Source organism: Haemorhous mexicanus, chromosome W, assembly GCF_027477595.1.
Source record: "Haemorhous mexicanus isolate bHaeMex1 chromosome W, bHaeMex1.pri, whole genome shotgun sequence".
NCBI lineage: Eukaryota > Metazoa > Chordata > Aves > Passeriformes > Fringillidae > Haemorhous > Haemorhous mexicanus.
Genome location: NC_082380.1, coordinates 1,004,810 through 1,024,719, shown reverse-complemented (window position 1 = coordinate 1,024,719; position 19,910 = coordinate 1,004,810).

Genomic DNA, 19,910 nt, shown 5'->3' with positions numbered 1-19,910 from the left:
TTATATATTCTCTGTATTCTTAGACATATTTGTGGCTTTGTAGCTTATTATTGTAGCTTCGCTTCAGTATTTTCCTAGGCAGAAAGACAAAACAAATTCCAGGACCCCTGTGTTATCTTGGTTCTCCTTAGAAACCAAGGTTGGAACCAGCTTTTTGAGATATATTTTTGCAAACAGGGCCTGGTCCCCTCTGAAGGGGGGAGAATTTAGAAGGTACTAGAACTGGGGTGATTACTTCACTGGGCATGCTGCTAGCTGGGGGGCTCTTTTCAGATATGCTAATCTGCAGAATCTATAAAAATTGTGCATGCGTCACATAGGGTTTGCATCTTTGGCGTTTTCCACCTAACAAACAGCACCTGAGGATCTCTGTATAAAGGTACCCCGTTTTATCACCCTAACTGTGTCTGGCTCATATTTTTATGACCAGAGAAAAAGGCATCACCACAATGTAGCAGGCCATCTCCCCCACCACAGGAGAACTTATCTGTTGCTTGTTAGCTGGAGAAATAATTCAGGGCATCTCACCCTTCACAAGAACTTGCTACATGCTGAAATAACTCACTAAGGACTGCTTGTCTCATAGTGAGTTACTCAGGCACCATGGAAGTGACACTTCTAGCTGACAATAAACATCTTGCTGTGAAAGTAAGATGTGGAAAGATAGGCTGGAATTTCTCAATGACAGACACTCCACTTTACAAACTGTAAAAGCTACACAAAACTTTCATATATCAGAAATCTTCTGCACATTCCCTGGAAACGTGGAGCTTTCTCCCTAGTGTTTTGGGATGCCAGGCTTTGTGATTACTCTCTTGAGGCTTGAGTGAAAGGACTCTGTGTACACTATCATCAATTCAGTGGCAAGTTACAGTGCCTCCTAATCTATACTATTTCTTTTCTAGCTTTATATAGGTATCTTAATGTCATGCACTGGTTTTCTGTAACCTACTAGTATTTCTTTCTGGTTTATACTGTGTAGTAAGTAACTCTGTTTAAGGCCTTTTATCTGTTACCTTCTGTTTACTCAATAAACAACTCATTTTATTATAGACCTGATCTGCCATTCTTAGAACTTGCGAGCCAGAGCAGTTTAGGTGCAGGCCACCTAATTCAAGCTGTTCCCGAAAATCTTAGCCTAAGGCAGGGCTTGTCTGAAGCTCCCACTCTATCCATAAGATTATTGTCATAGTCGAAAGGCAGGATGGCAGACCAAATCCTTAGCCAATTGCCTATGGAGGCACAGTGCTCATACAGAAACCAACGACCCTTGGCCAGTAGATAACTGGTTTGAGAGGGGAGAAATAAAAGAGAAAATAAACAAAAATTTGGGATCTCTAAAAGATAAAAAAGGAAAAGGTATTATTTGTCATGCACTTGCACTATGTTTAAAATCTGCTTGGCAATGGAGGGAACAAATGATTAAAGAAAATTATAATTTGAGAAATTAAACGAAGGAGAGAAAACGTGAACAATTTTCTCTACAATATTAAAATGACAAATTGAAATGAGATAAAAGAATCCAAGGAAAAAACAAAAACCTTGAAAGAAAAATTAGAATTTGCATTATTAAAAAACCTCAAATATTTGGATGTTAGAAAAATTCAAAAATTATTACTTCACCCAAGGATTGGGATGGTGATATTTGGGAAAGCTCTGATTGAATTGGTGATGAAAGTGTTGAATGGGATGTGGTGAAAGCTCAGAACTCCCACCTTTTAAAGGGGAAGAAATCCCAGAATTTAAAATGAAACCCATAATGAAGACCAAACTTTCAAAAGGACCTCAAGGAGGTCAGAGGAGGAATATGGTCAAAGCTACTCCTTGGGATCCCCTGTAATTGGCAAACCTTCAAGAAAAATACGGACAAAAAGCAGGGGACAGAGACTGAATATCTATGCATAGATCGTCTCACTGGGGGAGATAGAATATTATTGGATGGGATGGACAATTTTGGGTTCTGGGGTACAGGTGTTGTTTTGCACTTTTGACCAGACCCTCCAGATGAACCCCATTCAATAACCGGCAGAATTGCATATTGGGCGGGAGGAATAAATATTATGGAAAGAGGGCAACCAGCCTCAATCCCAATGAGGTCAGTTAATGACATCTCTGTTGCTATTACAAAAGCTGCCTGTCTGCAGGCAATGCACAGATGTGCAGACAGACATATTCCAATCTCTGCACAGGTGGATCCTGATAAGCTAAGACCTCTGATAAGAGTAGCTCTAATACAGAGAAAGTTTCTAAAACTCAAAGTGAGTTATAGAGTAGGCATGTATTTTTTTTGGCTGGATGCATGCGGGATACTTCTGCAAAGGCATGCACATCTACTCGCTCACAGTGTTCTTTTTTATCCTCTAAAATGTTACATATACATTAGGTTTTGCAATACATTTATGTATATTCATTTCCTGGCTCCACCTTGTCCCACTTCGTATGCTAATTAGCTTATCAGTTCCTAGCACCTGCGTACTTGTCTCTGGTGGTCATCTTGGGGGTTGCATGGGATGAAGTAAATGGTCTTCATCAAAGTTGACCTTCTCACCTCATCTTCTTGTGCATGCTTACTGATTCTTTGGTCACAGTCCAAACCATGAGGCTAGTATAATCTGGTTGGGGGTCTGAAAAGCCTTATAGTCTTGGTAGCCTTGTAACTTTGTCCTTTTTTGATGAACATCATCTTTCCCTTATCACACATCCTTGCATTCTTTCATATTGCTCTCACATGTACACCCTGTCTTCCCTTTACAGGTACTTAGCACAGTAAAATGCAGCAAATATTAAGTAATATATATATATAATGTAGATATCTATTTCTAATCAATACCCCTCTAATTCCTAACCCCATATCTCAGTCTCCCCTTTCTCTATAAGGCAATAAATTCTTTTACTTAGTACAAAAATTCTTCTTCCCAATCTCTACGATATGTCTCTCAATGCCTTGCCATGTACTTGGGATAAAGAGGTTAATATTGCTACTCATTACAGTGTCTTCCAATTCCAGATAAGTATGGCCAAAACAGTGCTAAACTTATACCAATTAATATCAATAAAACAATAATGGGGTGACATAATGTATTTAGAATCCCAGTTGCAGTTGGTGACCATCCAAAAAGTTAATTCCACCAGTTGTGACTAGTGTCTTGTTTGACCGTCTTCAGGACCTTGTTTATTTCTTTTGTATCATGATGGACAGTGATTAAAGTTTTCTTTCCAGTTTCTTGAATATATTTTAGAATTTTGACAAGGTCCTGATGCCAAATTAATTGTCTCACTAGGGTGAGGTTCATTCCAATAGGTGTAGGTGGCAACTTGTGATACATTGTATGGTTAGACCTAATTAGCTGGTGGGATACAACTGGTGCCAAATACAGAAAGTCACATACTACAATCTTAACAAAATTGCAAATACAAAAGTTAGAATGATTATTACTAAGTAAAGTTACATTATCTTTGTCAATTTCTATAAAAGGACACAGAGTCCTCAAACATACACAGCCTGGACAAATATATACAAGTACAGTTATTTGACTAGTATCTGGGTGAATCTCAAAGTGACAAACCCCTTGCTAAGTGTCAAGACATATGTCTTGAGCAGCAATTGCATTGCTTTCACAAATAAACCCTTATTGTTCCCAGATAACACAGGATTCTAGATTCACAGTTTGCCATTTCTCATCCCCTCTCCATGCCCATGTTCTGTATTCCAAAGGATAAAGCACTGATCTCTCATTATTTAATTCTAATGCTATAATGGGGTGAATAACATAAACTGTGGCGTTGCGTATAGTGATTACAAAGGCAGTAGCCATGTTAGCCACAGGATCATTGGTAAAATTTACCAAAGTCCACCAAGATTGAAATTTCTTTTCAAAATCAGCAGCATTGTCCCAGACAGCTTTTCAAATTTCAATCGGAAAGGCTCCTTCACTTCCTTCTCCTATAATTGAAGCAGCTGTTGATTGCAACCATAATTGTGCCTGTATACAGCTAAAAGCCAAAGACACATTACTCTGAGCCATAGCAAGTGCATCTATGATTAACCTATGATCTTGGTCGTCTGCTTTTTCCCAGCTTGGTAACACTTTTGAAACCTGCCACTGACTGGTTCCCAATGCCAACAAAGATGACTGTAAAGGTTGTTTTAATTTTGTTAGATCACTTGTTGCAGTGGCCAATTTATTCATTAATATTTCTGAACCAATTCCATTTAGAACTCCCAGCCCAGTCCCTAAAATTCCAGACAGACCCCTTCTCATTCTGCCCCTGGTGTATGCTTGCCTTTACAAGCATGTCGTTCAACCCTCAAAGGATAACTTTAGGAAACAAGAGCAGGCCGGTTGGACTTCAGAAATGTTAGTTTGCATGAGTAATTCAATATGCTTGAGAGACCATTCTGGATTAAACAACAGTTGCTGTTGGCCCGTATTCCTTATTACATATAAACCAATATAATAAATTTTGGGTTCAAACCTAGGTGGCATGATTTGGGTTTGGGCTGGAGTGCTGGCATAAGTTGTAATGGGCTCAGTTGCGGCATTTATTTTAAATTTGAAGGAGAGCCCAATAGTATCATGGGTCCAAACACAAACTACCTCAATGGTCTGTGCTAACATAAAGTTATACCAACAGTCTTGAAGGACTACAAACCTCCTGGTGTTTGTCTGTGGAGGGGTTGAAACACTAATTTGGATTGCTTTCGTATGAGCTGTTCCATTAATCATCCGACATTGCATTCTAATTTCCTCTCCTGTAGGAAAGACATTCTGTGCTGTTTTTGTGAGCTAGCAAAGGCCTCCAGAAGATAAGGAAGCTCTATATCTCTCCTGAAGGAAGACACCAAGGTTGTCACCATGGAGACAGGATGAAGGAGAGAAAGTTAAGAATATGGACTCTGGCTAGCTGACAGAGTGACGTGGCTCCCCAATAACCGACTGGGAACTTTGTTTCTCTTATATGACCAATGGGCATTGAATGTGTATGCTGAGTGGGTGTGTCTTGAAAAGTATAAAAGCAATGTTGTAAAAAATAAATAGCTCTCTCTTGCACCCTTTCTGATGGAGTCGTGTATTTCTGTACTGTGTCATGCTCTATTACAACATCTGGTAGCCGTCCGCCGTGATTGCAACGGGACTGTAAAAAGAGAGATAAGAGAAAGAAAAAAATGTTTGAAGGGTACCCTATAAAAAATGGGTGAAGGCAGCAGGGACGCTGCAGAGGTCTGGACCTAATTCAGACGTTTGATTTGAGGTGAGCAATTGGGAAAATAATGGGAAATGATTTGTCAAATGAGGAAAATATTGTTTTGTCCACGTGGAAAACTTTACTGAAAAGAAAAAATGTTCAAACTTCTGATTATGATCTTCGTAGTTTACTGATATGGTGCAAATCACAGGACTTTGAAGCTGATGCCGACACTGCCTTCAGTGTCCGTGCACGGAAAAGGGTTGGAAAGAGACTATGGGAAGTGATATCTAAGGGGGATAAGACTGCTGTTGATTTGGCTACGACCTGGAGACTGTTGTATGAGGCATTCAAGGAATGGAAAGTAGAACAAGAAAGAGGGGATGAATTGGAGGAACAGGAATTAGAGCAAGAAACTGGAGTAGAGGAACAGGAGGAATAGGAGCCTGAGCCTGTCCATGTATCTCCCCCTGAGGAGGCTGCGGCAATTTCTGTGAAGGTCCCCCCAGGGTTTGCTATTGTGAGAATCAAACGGCAGGCTAAAACTGTTCCTCGGTATTTATCTCCAAAAGACTATGTTAAACCTGTGTATACTTCGCCTGCTCAGCAGTTAGCTGAACTGAGTGCTAAACCAAAGTATCTTACACCAGCGCAGCAATTAGCAGAAATGAAGTTACAGAAGAAGTGAAGTGAAAACCAGGCTGCATCACTGGCCCTTTTGTCTCGCCCTGGGCCGTTTGCTCCCCCCCTCCCCCTCCTCTCCTCGGTCGGCAGCTCCCTGCCCACTCCCGCTTTCCCTTGAGTCGTCTGCCCTGCCACTGCCCTCCTTCGAGCCGTCTGCTTCCTCTCCATGTTCCCTTGACCCATCCACCCCCTCTCTGCCGCCCTTCGAGCCGTCTGCCTCCACTCCACCCCCCGTTGAACCGTTTGCCCCTCCCCCGCTTCCGAACTGGTCGAACAAATGCAATCTTTAACATTGTGTCCTTCCTTGTCAAGTGATAGCTCTGACGATGAACTGCCGGTTATAAGTACATCAAAAAAGACAGAGGAATCTGTTTCTCTTAGACCTCGTAGCAGATCCAGGTCTGCTGTTTCTTGGACTTTACCTCCCTGCCAGGTGGCTGTGACTCCTCGACACCCTTTGCAATTTTGGGAGCACGTGAGAATTAAAGCAGCTGAAATAGGAGATTGGACTTTGTTAGAGAAAATAGGTCCACCTAAAAAGATGGGGATGGCTGCTCCTGCTGCTTCTGGTGGGCCTGTGGCTTTTCCTGTTTTCAAAGCTGCTCTTAATTCAGGACCAGAAGATAGCCATCAGGTTTTTGCATGGAGGGTTGTACAGGACCTGCAGTCTAAAGTAGATCAGTATGGTGTTGACTCTTCGCAGGTGATGCAAGTGATTCACATTCTTAATGCTGATGTCCTTGCTCCTTATGATATTGTTCACCTTGCTACAATTCTGTTTCAACCAGTGCAGTATGTTGTGTTTCAAGCTACATGGAGACAAATGGTTGAAAGAGCAGCTTTGGACAATATGCAGTTACCTCAGCAGGATCCACGTCACACTGTGGGAGTTGATGCCTTGCTGGGCAATGGACCATTCTCTAACCCGGATTTGCAGGCCAGATGGGACCCCCTGGTTCTTGCACAGGCCCCTAGCTGGGTATGAGTGCCTTGCTTAAGACAATGGAGATGGCAGCTCCCAAACCAAGGTATATTACCATCCAGCAAGGGGTGAAGGAACCTTTTCTTCAGTTTGTGGAGAGGGTTGCTGCAGCCCTTGATAAGCAAGTAGAAGATGACAAATTGAGGCAAATTTTATGCAGATAGCTAGCACGAGAAAATGCGAAAGACAATTGTAGGTGAATTACTGATTCTTTGCAAGGAGCTCCTTCGCTGTCTGATCTTGTAGTTGCTTGCTCAAAGGTTGGTTCGGTTGAACATAAAATGGCTGCTTTGGCAAGAGTCATGAAGTCCTCACCCAGATGTTCTGCTTGTGAAGGATCAGGGAATGTGAAGACTCAATGCCCTCAAACTGCTGGACGATGTGCACACTCTAGGGTAATTTGGACCAGGAAAGTGCCTTGTTATCGTTGTGGTGACTTTGGCCATATTGCTAAATTCTGTAAGTAAAGATCTTTTCCAGGTGGTCGACACATGCAGGGAAACTTGAGGAGGAACACGAAGGGGCGCATGGAGATAGAAATACCCCGACGACAATCGCGAGCCCTGCCAGCCCTGCAAGGCCCTCCATTTGTGACCGATACACAGGGGCCACAAGAGGCTCGGCAGGGATTGATATACCAGTAGCTGACACAGTGACTATTTTGACAAGAGGTATGTGTAAAGTGCCTCTTGATGCCCATGGTCCTATAGGCAATGGTTTGAGTGCCTTTTTGATGGGAAGATTTAGTAGCACTATTCAAGGTATTAATGTTCATTTGGGTCTTATTGATTCTGATTATGTGGGACAAATTCAGGCTATGGTGTCTGTTAGTGAACCTCCTGTTGTTATTCAAAAAGGTACTTGTATTGCTCAACTTGTTCCTTTTATGAGTTGTGTTCCAACTGTAGTGGACCGGAGTTGTGGCACTGGAGGTTTTGGATCTACAGGACCGCCTCAGGTTCTCTGGACTCAGAAGGTGACAGATGAGCGTCCGGTAATACAATGTTTGGTAACTGCTAAGGGATGTCACCCAGAAACTACAGCAATATCAGGTTTACTTGACACAGGAGCAGATGTAACTATAATTTCGCAGTTTGCTTGGCCTCCAACATGGCCCCTCACTCAATCAACCTTTGGAGTTGTTGGGTTAGGTGGGTCAACTGCTGGTGCTTTATCTGCGATAGCGATCACTGTAACACATCCGGAAGGCCAACAAGCTAACATTAGACCATATGTTACTAATGCTCGGCCTAATTTATGGGGACGTGATTGCCTAACCCAAGGGGGTGTTAAAATTACCACGGATTTTTACTGGGGGCCACTGGGATGCAGGGCTTTAAACGTCCGGTTGTGTCCTTGACATGGCTGACAAATAAGCCTGTCTGGATTGATCAGTGGCCCCTGCCTACTGAAAAGCTTCTTGCCCTGCGAGGCTTAGTGGAAGAGCAATTACTAGCTGGATATATTGAAAACTCATTTAGCCCATGGAATACACCTGTGTTTGTAATAAAAAAGAAATCTGGTAAATGGAGACTTTTGCACTATTTGCGGCGGATAAACGCTGTGATGGCCGCAATGGGTGCTTTATAATCAGGTCTCCCAACACCTACAATGATTCCACAAGGATGGGAAATAATTATCATTGATTTGAAAGATTGCTTTTTTTTACAATTCCATTGGCTGATCAGGATAAGGAAAAATTTGCCTTTACTGTGCCTTCTGTAAATCATGAGGAACCGGCCCAAAGATATCAGTGGACCATTTTGCCTCAAGGAATGAGAAATTCTCCAAGTATTTGTCAATGGTATGTGGCACAGGCTTTATCTAAAGTCCGATAGCAATTTAGCAATTGTTATTGCTATCATTATATGGATGATATCTTGTTGGCATCCAAAAACAAATAACAATTGTTGGCTCTTGAACGATGTGCTGTGAAAAATTTAGAAGTTTTTGGTTTGGTTATCGCCCCGGAGAAAGTTCAGAGACAGATGCCTTGGAAATATTTGGGGTTGATAATCACCAATACACAAATTGTGCCTCAACCTGTAAAATTGGACATTGATATTAAAACCGCTGTAGACGTGCAGAAATTGGTTGGTGCAATGGGCTGGCTTAGGCCATAACTGGGGATAACCAGTCATCACCTGCAACCTTTGTATGACTTACTATCAGGAATAACTTCCTCTGGGGATGAGAGACATTTGACTGCTGCAGCAAAAAAGGCTGTAGAAGATATTGAATTGGCCTTGGCATCTAAATTTGTTACTAGGATAGATGTTTCTGTTGGTGTGCAATTATTTGTTTTGAGAGATCATGAAATACCATGTGGATTGTTGTGTCAATGGAATGATGAATGGGAAGATAAATTGCATATTTTGGAGTGGATATTCTTGTCTTTCAGGTCCCGAAAAACCCCTCCAGGTCTGCACAAGCTTTTTGCAGACATCATTATCAAAGGTTGCAGACGCTGCCATGAGATCTTAGGCCATGATCCTGTAACTATTATCATACCAGTACAACAATGGTATTTTGAGTGGTGTTTTCAAAACAATCATGAGCTGCAATCTGCTTTATCTTCTTTTACAGGCCAAATAGAATATCATTTGCCTTCCCATCCAATTTTGAATTTTACTAAGACGATTCCTTTTCAGGGGAAACAACTTTGCTCTTCAGTACCAGTGGAAAACACAACAGTTTTTACAGATGGATCTGGAAGAACTGGGAAAGCTGCTGTAGCCTGGAAGAAAGATGACTGCTGGGAACATGAAGTGATGGTTCAACAAGGGTCTCCTCAGTTAATTGAACTTTGTGCCGTGCTTTTGGCATTTACTTTATTTCCTAGATCAGTAAATATAGTTACTGACTGTTTATGTTGCTATTTTAGTGAAGCAGTTGGATCAAGCTGTGTTGTATAATGTAAAGGAGAAACCATTAGTTGTTCTGTTGTTGAAATTGTGGACCGTTATTCGTAATCGAAAGCATTCTTATTTTATTATGCATATTTGCAGCCATACATCACTACCTGGATTCTTTAGTGAAGGTAACGCCTATGTGGATTCCCTTGTGGCTGCCTCAGCAGCAAAAGCGGTGCCTAATGTGTTACAGCAAGCTGTTCTATATCACCAATTCTTTCCCCAGGGTGCTCAGGCACCATGGCAGCAATTTAGATTATCACATAGTGAAGCAAAGTCAATTATTTCTTCTTGCCCTGATTGTCATACGTCTCATGTTTCACAGTATTATGGTACTAATCCTAGAGGCTTACTCCCTTTTCAAGAATGGCAAACAGATGCTACAAAAATGCCCAAATTTGGCCGTTTAAAGTATGTTCATGACACAATTGACACTTTTTCTCCCGCCATGGTTGCCTCAGCATTGGCAGGTGAAACAGTTCGTGATGTTATTCTTAATTTCTGTCACGCCTTTTCCATCTTAGGCGTGCCATCACATGTAAAGACGGATAATGGCCCGGTGTATGTTTCAAAGAAATTGCAAGTGTTTTTTCGTGCCTGGAGTGTTGGTCATTCTACTGGTATCCCTCATGCTTCAACAGGCCAAGCAATTATTGAACGTGCTCATGGTGTGTTGAAGCGCCAGGTACAAAAACAAAAAGGGGGAATGCAGAGGAAGTTGCCTCAAGTCATATTAGACAAAGCCATTTACGTCTTAAACTTTTTCTGTTGTTTACCTGACTTACAAGTCTCTCCTATATTCTACCATTTTTAGTCTTTAAATTCAAAACAGCCAAACTTTAAGAAAGGTATTAAGGTATGGGTGAAAGATTTAATCACGGGAAAGTGGACTGGCCTAGTAGAATTAGTAACATGGGGAAGAGGATACGCCTGTGTTTTAACAGAAAATGGCCCTTGTTGGGTCTCTGGCTGTTGTGTCAAACCTTATTTGGGGTGCACAGAAAAGGACAGAATGAGTGGTTCTACAGTGGGAGAAAAATGAATAGGTAATTGCATTGGTTATTAGATAGATGGAAGCATGGACCCTCAAGGAATGTCTGGTAAAGGTGGTAATCCAAGACAGAGTAGAGGAAGCTACAGGCTTACACTGGAAAAATCAAAATTTAAATTAGTGGATGTCACTTTTGCTTCTTTTCCTTGAATTCTCTTATAGAGAGGTTGGTAGTATTGAGAAATGTGTCTTGTACCATTTCCATTTGCAGGGCACCAACGGTCCCAAAATAGGGGAATTTAATGCACCTAAGGGAGAAGTGTTGCCTTTGCATGGGAATTGAATTAGTAGCTGAAGTCCACACTTTGAGCAACTAGGTTGGTTGCCCATTATGAGTGCAGCGACCAGATGCAAAGTTAAGTGGATGCTACTTAGTTCTGAGTGGTGACTAGGCGAATGACTTGGTCTCTGACTCTGTGTAGGAGAAGGTTATTTGATTAGAGGTGAAGGTGTCGTTCTGCTACAAATGTGTCATCGGAAATCGCGAAGTCTGTAACGGTGTTTGAAGATCTGTCTTGATGTGCTTTGTTTGTATATGAAACTTAGGATTTTGAGGGTATGTGTTGTGAAGTTGGTAGAGGTTGGTTATTTGTAAGTGAATGAAGAATGGATCCTCCATCTGCTTGGATTTTTGCAAGGGCCCTTCAGAAGTCCTTAGCAGTTGTATTTGCCGGTCAAATACTAAAGGGGGAATTGTAGGAAAGGCATTTTGTGCTGTTCTTGTGAGCTAGCAAAGGCCTCCAGAAGATATGGAAGCCCTATATCTCTCCTGAAGGAAGACACCAAGGTTGTCACCATGGAGACAGGATGAAGGAGAGAAAGTTAAGAATATGGACTCTGGCTAGCTGACAGAGTGATGTGGCTCCCCAATAACCTACTGGGAACTTTGTTTCTCTTATATGACCAATTGGCATTGAATGTGTATGCTGGATGGGTGTCAGTGTCTTGAAAAGTATAAAAGCAACGTTGCAAAAAATAAATAGCTCTCTCTTGCACCCTTTCTGATGGAGTCGTGTATTTCTGTACTGTGTCGTGCTCTATTACGACTCTCTCCTATAATCCCTTGAAGAGATCATAACCTTTGTTTCTGCCATTCTTGCCTTTCATATACTTGGTTTTCATGCATGACTACAGTTGATATATTTCAATCTTTTATATCATAATATTATCCCATGAATCCAGTGTACCAAATAAAAGCTTAGGACTAAGGCCACTCAGCATTGTTCTGGTGTGAGGTATTTTTCAATTCTTGGATTGCAATTATTATTACAAAAAAAGCAATTTTCTTGATTAAATTCCTGCAATTTAGATTACTAAACATTCCTGACTGAAATGTACTCATTTTGTTAGAGTGAGTTTTAGTTTCAGTTCATTATCACCTAGTGTTGCCGTCCGAGAGGTCTCTGGAGCTTTCTTCACTCGAGAGTGGCAAATCCAGGCATTCTGTTCTATGATCTTAACTGCAGTGAAAGTGGTGAGAAGCACTTAGAACGGTCCTTCCTACTGTGACTCTACGGTCTTGTCTGCAAAAGACTTGACATACACATAATCCCCAGGCTGTATGTCACGCACTGGTCCATCTAGCCCTCTGCTCTGAGTTCCAGCCACATGTTTTTCAATTTCTCTGAGCTGTTTACCTAAGGCCACCATATAGGCAGTCAGCCTTTCCTCCCTAATTTGGATGGATATCCCTTCTTTCACACCGTATGATCTCCCATAAAGAATTTCAAAGGGGCTCAGCTTTTCTTTAGTTCTGGGCTTAGTCTGAATTCTCAGCAATGCTAACGGGAGGTACTGGAGCCAAGACAAATGAACCTCTTGCCCTAGTCTCACAATTTGTTGCTTGATGAAATGATTCATTTTCTCAACTTGGCGGCTTGACTGGGGACAGTATGGCATGTGAAGTTCCCAATCTATTCCCAGATGCTGACTGATCTGTTGCACTATTTTTGAAATAAAATGTGGTTCCCTATCTGAGGATATTGTGGCTGGTCCTCCAAAACGTGGTATTATTTTTTGCAACCACACCTTGGTTGCCTCCCAGGCTTTGGCAGTCCTGGTGGGGAAGGCCTCTGGCCATCCTGAAAAGGATGTTAGTAGTAACAAATATCGGTACCCCCCTTTTCTTGGTAATTCTGAAAAATCAATTTGCCACTGTAAACTGGGTCCATTGCCCTTTCCAAATTTGCCCAGGTTTGGTTTAGGGGTATTCTTGGGGTTAGTCTGGAGGCAAAGTTCACACTGCCCAGCCACTTGAGTGATAGTGGCATATAAGTTCCTGGCAGTGATCTTTCCAACCAAATAACTATACAAAGTGTAAATTCCCCGGTGTGTTTTCCGATGTTCGTCTCTTACTAATGGCCATAGTAAATGGGAGGGGATAACCAGTTTCCTTTCTACTGTAACAGCCCATTCGTTCTGGTTATATGTTCCCTTTTGATCCTCAATTAGCCTTCTGTTCTTTTTGTTATACACTGCCTTGCCTTCTAGGGAGATTTGGCCATCGGGAATCAAGGCTCCTTCTAGTGTCATCTCACCTTTTGCTGCTTCTTTTGCCTCTCTGTCGGCCAGCTCATTTCCCTCTTCCAATTCTGAGCTCACCTTCTGATGTGCCTTAATGTGTGTGATTGCAACCTTCTTGGGCATTTGGACTGCTTTCAGCAGCTGTATTATTTCTTGTGCATGTTTAATGTTCTTCCCTCGCAAGTTTAACAGTCCTCTTTCTTTCTAGATTGCTCCATGAGCATGCACTACCCAAATGCATATCTTGAATCTGTGTAAAATTTTATTCTCTTCCTTTTGATAACTGTAAGGCATGGGTTAGGGCAATTATTTCTGCCTTTTGCACAAAAGTACCTTCTGGTAAAGGTCCCCTTTCAATTATATCTCTGGATGTGGTAACTGCATACCCAGCATGTTGCTTTCCATTGATGATGTAGCTGCTTCCAACTGTGAACCAGGTTTCTGCATCATCCAAAGAGGTATCCTTCAGATCCAGGCAGCTGGAGTAAGTGCTTTTAATGGTTTCCAGGCAGTCATGATGTTCTTGCTCTCCTTGTTTTCCACTAAGGAAAGAAGCTGGACTGACAATATTAGTTACCACTGTCGCTACACTATCTTGCTCAACCATGATAGCTTGATATTTCAGGAACTGTTGTGGGGAAAGCCGATGGTCTCCCCTTGTTTCCAGTACTGCAGATACTGTATGGGACACTAGCACAGTCGTTTTCTGGTCCAGGGTAAACTTGCAGGCTTCTAGAATGTTCAGTACAATGGCAGCAACTGCTCTGAGGCAACCTGGCCATTCTTTAGCTGCTGCATACAGCTGCTTAGAGAGATAAGCAACTGCCCTTCTATATGGGCCTTGGTGCTGTGCTAGTATCTCCCTGTTTCTCATGGGAACAGAGAAATAATGGTTTACTCATATCTGGAAGTCCTAGAGCTGGAGCTGACATAATGACCTTTTTCAGTTGATCAAAGGCCTGTGTGGCTTCTTTTGTCTACTGGAGGTCTCTGTTCCCATTTGCAATGAGTGAAAACAGAGGTTTCACAAGTAATCCAAAGTGATGAATCCATAATCTGTACCATCCCGCCATTCCCAAAAAGGTCCTTAGTTTTTTATGGTCTGGGGTTCTGGGGTTTGTCATAGTGATTCTATGCACTCTTTCCCCAAAGTCCGTTGTCCAGCACTGACCTCATAACCCAAGTAGACCACCTTCTGCTTTACTTCCTGAGCCTTTTTCTTTGATACTCTGTACCCCTGAAGACCCAAAAAGTTTAAAAGGCTTACCATCCAGGACACGCACCCTTCTTCTTTTGGGGTTGCTATTAGGATGTCATCCACATACTGCAAGTTTCTCTTCTCCTGGTGGGGCTTGCCAGGATTCCAAATCCTTTGCAAGTTGTTCTCCATAAAGGGTGGGTGAGCTTGTGAACCTTTGGGGAAGAACTGACCATGTGAGCTGGGTTTTGCATCCACTTTTGGGATTTTCCCATTCAAATGCAAAAATTTTCTGTCTGGCTTCATGGAGAGGGAGGCAAAAGAAGGCATCCTTCGAATCTGAAACGGTAAACCAAGTTAGCTCTGGTGTTAAACACACTAACAAGGTGTACGGGTTATCTACCACATAGTAGAGATCCTCAGTTATCTTGTTAACAGCTCATAAATCCTGTAAACCTCTGTGACCCATCAGGTTTCTGGACAGATAGGATAGGAGTGTTGAAATCAGATTGGCACTCCTTCAATAACCCCAGCTGTAAGAAATTTTCAATTAATTGGCTAATTCCTTCTCTATCTTCCTTTCTCAAATGATGCTGTTAAATTCTAACTGGTTATTTTCCTTCCTTAAGCTTAATTTGTATTGGGAGCGCATTTTTTGCCCTCCCTGGTACACTGGAAGCCCATACTCTCCCAAACACTTGGTTCAGTATCTCCTTGCTAATTTCCTCTTTAACCTTGATTGCTGTTAATATTAAACTCAACACATTAACATATTTTTGCTCATTCACCTCCAGAGTAACCTCCTTATTTTTAAATGAAATGGTTGCCTGTAAATTGTCCAGTAAGTCATTCCCTAAGGGTGAGTCCGGAGAGTTGGGCAGATACTGAAAATTATGGATGCCCCATTGTTTTCCATATTTATATTTCAGTGGCTTGCAAAAGTATGCTATTTCAGATTGGCCAGTTGCTCCCCTTACTCTGACATATTCATTCCCTACTGGCACCAAAACTTTATTTAAAACGGAATGTGTTGCTCCTGTGTCTACCATAAGTTCCACCTCATTCCTCTCCTTCCCCAGTGTCCTGGGATGACATTATGATGCTTGTATCCCCATTCGTGTGTTCTGTTTATGCTGGATATTATGTTCTGTGCCTTCAAGACTGTCTCTGAAGAGTGAAAGTTCTGTTTTGGTTTCTTATCAGCCGCTCCCTGTCCTGGTTTAGGGCAAATTTGGGAGAGAATCCCCAAAAGGGGGGCCTCTCCAGAAAGCAAACCCACACAGCCCCTCCCCCCAACTGATTCGGGAAGAATTCCTCAGAGAGAAGTGGAAAGAACCTGTTTATTTAACAGGCACAGTACCCCCCAGCACACAAAATGAACAATACCGGATGACACCACTCTTTCACCAGTCTGAAAAAAGATGACAAATTCAGAAAGTCTCTCCTGGGGTGGTTGCTCTGTTATCAGTCCCTCCGGCTGTGGGGTAGCTGCTGCAGGCTACAAGATGCAAACTCTCTCTCGGTGTTTCCCAGGTCCCAGTCCGGAGCAGGTTCCAGTAGATCCAAACAGGAAAGGGGAAACAGTCCAGGAAGGAATTTGGGCTGTTTAGCTAAATTAACTAATGAGAAGAGGCAAAAAGCAAGAGCAAGCAGAAGCAAAACAGAAGCAGAGCAGAAGCAAGAGCAGAGCAAAAAGCAGGGCAAAAAGCAAAAAGCAGCACTATGTACTGTATTGTCTGTATGTCCCGCCGGCTGTGGGGAGTGGCTGATAAGAGGCCCAAAACAAAACTTTCACTCTGCAGAGCCAGTCTTGAAGGCACAGAACATAATATCCAGCATAAATAACACACACAAATGGGGATGCAAGCATCCTAACGTCACCCTAGGACACTCCCCAACGGCTGGCGGGACACAGAGACAGGACAGTACATAGTGCTACTTTTGCTTTTTGCCTAGCTTTTCGCTTTGCTCTTGCTCTTGCTTCTGCTTTGCTTCTGCTTGCTCTTTATTTTTTTTGCTTCTGTTCATTAGTTAGTTTAGTTAAACAGTCCAAATTTCTTCCTAGACTGTTTCTCCTTTCCTTTTTAGACCTACTCCAACCTGCTCCAGACTGGGACCTGGGAAACACCGAGAGTTTGCACCTTGCAGCCTGCAGCAGCTACCCCAGAGCCGGAGGGACTGATAACAGAGCGACCACCCCAGGAGAGACTTTCTGAATTTGTCATCTTTTTTCAGACTGGTGAAAGAGTGCTGTCATCTGGTATTGTTCATTTTGTGCGCTAGAGGGTGCTGTGTCTGTTAAATAAACAGGTTCTTTCTACTTCTCTCTGAAGAATTCTTCCCGAATCGGTTGGGGGGAGGGGCCGTGTAGGTTTGCTTTCTGGAGAGGCCCCCTTTTAGAAGTTTTCTCCTTAATTTGCCCTAAACCAAGACACCCGGTTCCATTTTTATAACCAGTGGATCTCCTGGGGTAAGATCCCTCAGTCCCCCTCAGTCATTTTTCACATGAGCGACCACCTCCCTTCCTTGGTTCCCTTTCCCATTTCTTCTCTGTTCAGGGCATTCATTCTTCCAGTGTCCAAATTTTCTGCAAAACACACACTGATTCTTGTCCAATCGGGGCGGTCCCTGCCTAGATGGTTCCCATCCACATTTTCCTTTCCCTTCTTCTTTTACTACTGCTACTAACTTTTTCATCCCTTGCTTATATCCTTCTTCTCGGTTGCTAAACACCCTCCATGCCTCATCTAACAAGGCCTCTAAATTCTTTCCTTCAGGTCCCCAGAGTTTCTGAAGTTTTCTTCTAATGTCTCCCATAGACTGCCCTAAAAATAAAATTACTAGCTACTGTATCCCTATCTCGGATCCGGGATCTAATTGTGTATGGCGGTGCATCATGTCTCTCAGGTGATCTAAAAACTCAGAAGGAGTTTCGGAGGGGGTCTGCTTAATTGCATACAAAGCTGGCCAATTTATAGTTATGGGGATGGCCTGTTCCATCCCCTTTGCTATACATTCTTGGTAGTTTTGTGTTTTTACCAGTTGCTATGGTTCATTTGGATTCCAATTTGGATCCTGGAGAGGGAAAACATCCTTAACATCCTCTTGTGTTGTTCTACAAAATTTCTCTGCTAAGTCCTGTTGGAACTCTGGATGCTGAGCATTTTAGACTTTCTGTGCTGACAGACTCAGACCCCCAGAAGAGCACTGCATTTGACCTGAGGCCATGGAGAAGGCTTCCAAATTTGAATTCTAGAACTGGGATTATGGGTGTGTAGTTTGAGTAGAAGTGTGTAATATCACGTGGTGGAAAACTTAGAGTTTAAGGTTTTAGAATATAGTAATATATTGGCACAAACTTACAATAAGGAACACCTTAAGATTACAACAGAAAAACAATCTACCACAATATATGTGAAGCAATATGGCAGTTTTAGGGTGGTAGCTGGTTGTTCTTCTTATCCTTCTTCTTAATTGGTTTGGGTGGTATTTTGTAAATGGACAGAAAAGTCCGCATTGCAGGGGATGAGTGGTTAGTTATTGGGTTAAAAGTAAAAATCATTTAGGTGTCATTTCTTAATTGGATAATTTTTCCTTAAAAGACCTTGTAGAGAAGGATAGTAAGCCATTTTGTAGCTTGTTGGTGAAATACTGCAGAACTCACACCTTGTAAGACTGTGATATAAATAGGAGTCTGAACACGAAATATTGTCTCGAGGGCTTCAATTCCGACCTTGACAGAGGCAGAAAAGAAGCTCACAACTGGCCAAGTCCCTGGCTGTTTTTAAAACGAACTATTTTTCTGTCTCCATTAACGCCTCCAACAATAACTGCAGATTGGACCAGTCCAGTTAATGTTGCCTAATCATATATCTTAACCTTTTGGCTCTTTCTTTCGGATCACTTCTATAGTTCTTGGCAATTCTTTCCCAGCCTTCTAAGTCAATTGTAGAAAAAGGAATTTTAACTAATATCCTTTGGTTCCCAGATACCACTGCCTCTTTTAAAGGGACTTGTGTTATTTCGCTTGTTTGTTTTCTAGCCCGGGATGCTATGGGACCACTCGCAGAAGGTTCCTCATCATCACTATCACTATCAGGCAATGGGGGATAGAATGTTTTTTATAATTTGGAAGCAAGTGGAGGAGCAGACTGCCCAGCTTGTTTCCCTTCCAAGGGAGCTGAATCTGCTCCTCCCCTTAGTCCCCCTTGCTCCTCAGGGGGTGGCCTAAATAGGTCCAGTGACTCTTGCTTTTTTGTCTCTGCTTGATAAACCTTGTCATAATGCATGTAGGGCTGGTTGATTGAGCATGTACTGCAGTATCACTTAGGATTCCCTCTATTAGCTTTGTTTTCCTTTTCAAGGCCTAATACCAGGGGATCGGAGGGGGCTCTCTTTCCACAATCCCTCTGCCATTCAGGATGATTTTAAAGGGAGAAGAACATCCGCATATGAAACCTCACTCCATTTCTCCTCACGCCTGAGGAAAAGCATAAGCTGCAACAAGGTGCTATATTCTAAGGTCCCAGTCTGCGGCCATTTCACTCCACTTTCTGGTCTGTATAAGGGCCACCACTGCGTGCAGTACTTCACAAGTTTGGATTCTATGTCTCCAGGGCGTGCAATTTTCTTCCAGGGGGTTAAAATGCAGCCCAGAGGACTTGCACAGAGAGTCGTAGCAAACAGTGCTGTATCCAGCTGGTGACCAGTCACCAGTGGTGTCCCTCAGGGATCTGCGCTGGGGCCTGTTTTGTTCAATATCTTCATTGATGACATGGATGAGGGTACTGAGTCCTTCATTAGTAAGTTTGCAGATGACACCAAGTTGGGGGCTGTCCCAGTCTCTCTGAGTGCCACTGAGGGAACCCTGGCCAGCCCTGACATGGTGGACGGGGGGGGGGGGGGGGGGGGCACTCTCCTGTGCCCCGGGGGTACGGAAGGCAGCTAGGCTGATTGCCTGAAGCAGAGGAGAAGCTGGAACAACGGCAGAAGATGAAGAGGCCAACTCTTAGCAGAGGTTAATCCAAGGTTTATTTCAGGAGCTCTGAGGAGACCTTACAACCTCAGGGGGCCTCCTGCTGAGAGGGCCGGGAGAGGTGCCAAGGTAACATTACAGGGAGGTGGAAACCTAAAGTAGATAACATTACTGACCAATAAGAAAACTTAAGGTATGGATACTGGAGGATAGAAATTTAGGACAGCGTATGGGGTAACACTTGGAGGGTTGACCCCTAATCTCTGGCTAATCGCTCGACATCCTGATCTGAAAGTTCTAGATGGAGGGGATGGGATGCCGAGTGACTGACAGAGAGCCAGGGTGGGGATTTGGGAATGATCTCAGCAAAGGAAAGGGATTACACAGGTAGAGGGAGG